This window comes from Loxodonta africana, chromosome 3 (assembly GCF_030014295.1).
Source record: "Loxodonta africana isolate mLoxAfr1 chromosome 3, mLoxAfr1.hap2, whole genome shotgun sequence".
Classification (NCBI taxonomy): Eukaryota; Metazoa; Chordata; class Mammalia; order Proboscidea; family Elephantidae; genus Loxodonta; species Loxodonta africana.
This window is the reverse complement of record NC_087344.1, coordinates 31,090,824-31,096,815: the sequence shown is the minus strand read 5'-3', so window position 1 is coordinate 31,096,815 and position 5,992 is coordinate 31,090,824.

Sequence of the window (5,992 nt, the reverse complement as noted above, 5' to 3'; positions counted from 1 at the left end):
CTCGAGTAGCCCTTTGAAATCTTCAGTTCTTTTACTTCATCATTTCATCCTTTTGCTTTAGCGACTGTACATTCTAGAGCAAGTTTCAGAGTCTTGTCTGACATCCATTTTGGTCCTTTCTTTCTTCCTTGTCTTTTTAATGACCTCTTGCTTTCTTCATGGATGATGTCCTTGAGGTGATTCCACAACTTGTCTGGTCTTTGGTCATCAGTGTTGAACGTGTCCAATCTGTTCTTGAGATGGGCTCTGAATACAGGTGGGATATACTCAAGGTCATACTTTGGCTCTCGGGAACCTGTTCTAATTTTCTTCAGTTTCAACTTGAAGTTGCATATGAGTTATTGATGGTCTGTTCCTCAGTCGGCCCCTGGCCTTGTTCTGACTGATAATATGGAGCTTTTCCATTGTCTTTTTCCACAGTTTGATTCCTGTAGTCAATGTGATTCCTGTGTATTCCCTCTGGCAAGGTCCACATGTGTAGTTACCATATACGTTGGTGAAAAAAGGTATTTGCAATGAAGAAGTCGTTGGTCTTGCAAAATTCTATCATGCAATCTCTGACATCATTTCTATCACCAAGGCCATATTTTCCAACTACTGACCTTTCTTCTTTATTTCCAACTTTGACATTCCAATCACCTGTAACTATATTTTAAAAAAGCACACACACACAAACCCATTGCTGATTCCAACTAATGGTGACCCCACGTGTTAGAGTAGAACTGCACTCCATACGGTTTTCTTAGCTGTGATCTTTATGGAAGCAGATCATCGGGCCTTTCTTCTGAGGTGCCGCTGAGTAGATTTGAGCCTCCAACCCTTCAGTGAGTAGTCTAGTGCAAACCGTTCACATCTCTCAAGGAACTCTTAGTCATATATGAACCTGATTACAAAGAAATCAAACACTACAAAGTGATCATTGAAAATGAAATCCCCCTTCTACCTGCAAAACTAGAGTCTCCAAGAAAATACCAAGGAAACTCTCAAAGCTTTGTTGCCATTTTACAAATGTTCTCTCTTCTGGATGCAGTTTAGAATACTATTGTCAAGTTCCCTGAATATTCTGTTAGGCTTTCTTTTAACTGCAATTGATTTATAGGTTAATTTATGGGTCCTTCTATTTAATTCTAAATTTTTGTAATTGCATTTAGAATTTATGGAAACTCTTTCATGATGACTGATTCCTTGTTTTAATAGCATTTTCTTCTATGAATACACTATTGTCTCAAGTCTTTCTGGAGAACAGAAGTGTGCAAATTCTTGTGTTGCCTTCTGTATCTTCCATTGTCTCTAGAACTTGTGGGTCAGTTCTGCTTCATCTGGCTCTTTCTCTTTTGAGTCCTTAGGTAAAAGTTGGTAAATACGGGGTGACTTACTTAGGAATAGAGATCCCCAGGTAGTGCAAAGGGTTTCTCCTCAGCTACTAACCTGAAGGTTGGCTGTTCAGACTCAACCAGTGGCACTGAGGAAAAAAGCCCTAGTGATCTACTCCCGTGAAGACGACTGCCAAGAAAACCCTATGGTGTGGTTCTACTTTATAATACGTGGGGTTGCCTTGAGTCGGAATCAATGGGTTTGGGTTTTTTTGCTTGTTTGTTTGTTGTGTTTATTTATGAATGATCATGTTGATTGGTGTTGCTTCTGTCTAGCATGTGTAGATTTCTGCTCCCGTCAGGTCTCTTTGTGGATTGGCGGGTCTGGTGGGTCATGACCATGGGTGGGGGGCTAGCAGGCAGTCAGAGACCCCCTTCCCTGCTGCTGGATTTAGAAAAATCTTCCTTGAGGAGTCTAGGCTTTAGAGAATTAATTCCCTTTGGTCCACTGTTCTTTGTTCTGTTTTCTCTCTTCTCCTGGTGGAGGTCTGGAATAACCACAAGCTGTGATTAACTTCTCTCTCAGACTCCAAGACCCACTGAGAAGTGCCCTCCACCCTTACACACCATAGACAGACACACACACATATACACAGAGACACACATATGGATGCACAGAGAGACAAACACACAGAGACACACAGACATAAGCACACACAGTTACTCACACACACGCAGATACACACACCTGGGCAGCATCTGTCCTGTATTTGCAGGGCAATTCCTGAGCTTGGCCCAGAGACAGGATCAGCAGTCTGCCTGGGTGATCTTCTACGGGAAGAGGCCCACCTACTCCAGATGTTTTATGGGAACCTCCAATTAATTTCCTGATGGTGCCCCACTGCACCCTCCTGTTCTTCTCATGGGTGGACATTACATTTGCAATTTCTTCAGGGCACTGTTTGTAATCACAACTGCTAATTTTGTACCAAGCCTCCCCCCAGATGGCACTCAAATCGTAGTTCCCCTAAAGGACTAGGAGATCTCGGGCTCAAGGTCTGTATCGCTGCATGACTGGTACGTATTATTGTTGTTGTTAGGTGCCGTCGAGTCGGTTCCAACTCATACCAACCCTATGCACAACAGAACGAAACACTACCTCCTGAGCCATCCTCACAATCAGTGCTATGCTTGAGCTCATTGTTGCAGTCACTGTGCCAATCCATCTCATTGAGGTTCTTCCTCTCTTCCGCTGACACTGTTCCTTGCCCAGCATGATGTCCTTCTCCAGGGACTGATCCCTCCTGACAACATGTCCAAAGTATGTAAGATGCAGTTTCACCGTCTTTGCTTCTAAGGAGCACTCTGGTTGTACTTCTTCTAAGACAGATTTGTTCATTCTTTTCCCAGTACATGCTATAGTCAATATTCTTCGCCAACACCACAATCCAAAGGGCATCAATTCTTCTTCGGTCTTCCTTATTCATTGTCTAGCTTTCACATGCATATGATGCAATTGAAAATACCATGGCTTGGGTCAGGTGCACCTTAGTCTTCAAGGTGACATCTTTGCTCTTCAACACTTTAAAAAGGTCCTTTGCAGCAGATTTACCCAATGCAATGCGTCTTTTGATTTCTTGACTGCTGCTTCCATGGCTGTTGATTGCGGATCCAAGTAAAATGAAATCCTTGACTTCAGTCTTTTCTCCGTTTATCGTGATGTTGCTTATTGGTCCAGTTGTGAGGATTTTTGTTTTCTTTGTGTTGAGGTGTAATCCATACTGAAGGCTGTGGTCTTTGATATTCATTAGTAAGTGCTTCAAGTCTTCTTCACTTTCAGCAAGCAAGGTTGTGTCATCTGCATAACTGTTAATGAGTCTTCCTCCAATCCTGATGCCCCGTTCTTCTTCATATAGTCCAGCTTCTCCTATTATTTTGCTCGTATTATTTGCTCAGCTTACAGGTTGAATAGGTATGGTGAAAGAACACAACCCTGATGTGCACCTTTCCTGACTTTAAACCAATCACTATCCCCTTGTTCTGTCTGGACAACTGCCTCTTGATCTATGTAAAGGTTCCTCATGAGCACAATTAAGTGTTCTGGAATTCCCATTCTTCCCAATGTTATCCATAATTTATTATGATCCACACAGTCAAATGCCTTTGCATAGTCATTAAAACACAGGTAAACATTCTTCTGGTATTCTCTGCTTTCAGCCAAGATCCATCTGACATTAGCAATGATATCCCTGGTTCCACATCCTCTTCTGAAACCAGCCTAAATTTCTGGCAGTTCCCTGTCGATATACTGCTGCAGCCGTTTTTGAATGATCTTCAGCAAAATTTTGCTTGCGTGTGATGTTAATGATATTGTTCTATAATTTCCACCTTCAGTTTGCTCACCTTTCTTGGGAATAGGCATAAATATGGATCTCATCCAGTGAGTTGGCCAGGAAGCTGTCTTCCATATTTCTTGGCATAGACAAGTGAGCACCTCCAGCACTGCATCTGTTTGTTGAAACATCTCAGTTGATATTCCACCAATTCCTGGAGCCTTGTTTTTTGGCAATACCTTCAGAGCAGCTTGGACTTCTTCTTGCAGTACCATCGGTTCCTGATCATATGCCACCTCTTGAAGTGGTTGAGCATCAACTGATTCTTTTTGATATAAAGACTCTGTGTATTCCTTCCAACTTCTTTTGATGCTTCCTGTGTCGTTTAATATTTTCCCCATAGAATCCTTCACTATTGCAATTCAAGGCCTGAATTTTTTCTTCAGTTCTTTCAGCTTGAGAAACACTGAGCGTGTTCTTCCCTTTTGGTTTTCCATCTCCAGCTCTTTGCACATGTCATTATAATACTTTGTCTTCTCGAGAGGCCCTTGGAAATCTTCTGTTCAGTTCTTTCACCTCATCAATTCTTTCTTTTGCTTTAGCTGCTATACATTCCAGAGCAAGTTTCAGAGTCTCCTCTGACATCCATCTTGGTCTTTTCTTTCTTTCCTGTCATTTCAATGACCTCTTGCTTTCTTCATGGATGATGTCCTTGATGTCATTCCACAACTCATCTGGCCTTCAGTCACGAGCATTCAATGTGTCAAATCTATTCTTCAGGTGGTCTCTAAATTCAGGTGGGATATACTCAAGGTCATATTTTGGCTCTCGTGGACTTGCTCTGATTTTCTTCAGTTTCAACTTGAACTTGCATATGAGCAATTGATGGTCTGTTCCACAGTTGGCCCCTGGCCTTGTTCTGACTGATAATATTGAGCTTTTCCATCGTCTCTTTCCACAGATGTAGTCAATTTGATATCTTTGTGTTCCGTCTGGTGAGGTCCATGTGTATAGTCACTGTTTATGTTGGTGAAAGAAGGTAGTTGCAATGAAGAAGTTGTTGGTCTTGCAAAATTCTATCATTCGATCTCGAGCATTGTTTCTATGACCAAGGCCATTATTTTCCAACTACTGATCCTTCTTCTTTGTTTCCAACTTTTGCATTCCAATAGCCAGTAATTATCAATGCATCTTGATTGCATGTTCGATCAATTTCAGACCACAGCAGCTGATAAAAATCTTCTATTTCTTCATCTTTGGCCTGCTGGTTGGTGTGTAATTTGAATAATAGTCATATTAACTGGTCTGCCTTATAAAAAAAAAAATTTTTTTTTTATCTTATCACTGACAGCATTGTACTTCAGGATAGATCTTGAAACATTCTTTTTGATGATGAATGCAACACCATTCCTCTTCAAGATGTCATTCCCAGCATAGCAAACTATATGATTGTCCGATTCGAAATGGCCAATACCAGTCCATTTCAGCTCAGTAATACCTAGGAAATCGATGTTTATGCGTTCCATTTCATTTTTGACCATTTCCAATTTTCCTAGATTCATACCTCGTATATTCAGGTTCTGATTTTTAATGGATGTTTGCAGCTGTTTCTTCTCATTTTGAGTCATGCCACATCAGTGAATGAAGGTCCCAAAAGCTTTATTCCATCCACATCATTAAGGTCGACTCTACTTTGAGGAGGCATCTTTTCCCCAGTCATCTTTTGGGTGGCTTCCAACCGGGGCGGGGGGGCTCATCTTCCAGTACTATATCAGGCAATGCTCTGCTGCTATTCATAAGGTTTTCACTCGCTAAGGCTTTTCAGGAGTAGAATTCCAGGTCCTTCTTCCTAGTCTGTCTTAGTCTGGAAGCTCAGCTGAAACCTGTCCTCCCTGGGTGACCCTGCTGGTATCTGAATACCAGTGGCATAGCTTCCAGCATCACAGCAACATGCAAGCCCCCACAGTGCGACAAACTGACAGACACATGGGGTACATATTAGACACATAGTAAATATTAGCCGTCTTGCTTTACCAACCATATTTGCAAAACAGTGCATGCTTGGGGCTCTTCTTCTAAACTGACACTGCAGATTAGAATTTTAAATGCTCTGAGAAGTCCTGCAGGAAAGAAATCTACTTACTTGTGCTTAACTCAGGTCCCTGGGTGGCACCAATGGTTTGCATCCACTACTCAATTGAAAGTTGGCAGTTTGAACCCACTCAGTGGTGCCACAGAAGAAAGGTCTAGCAAACAGCTTCTGTTAAAATTACAGACAAAAAAAAAAAAAAAAAAAAAGCCCCTACGGAGCAGTTCTACTCTGTACCGTGGGGGTTACCATGGACT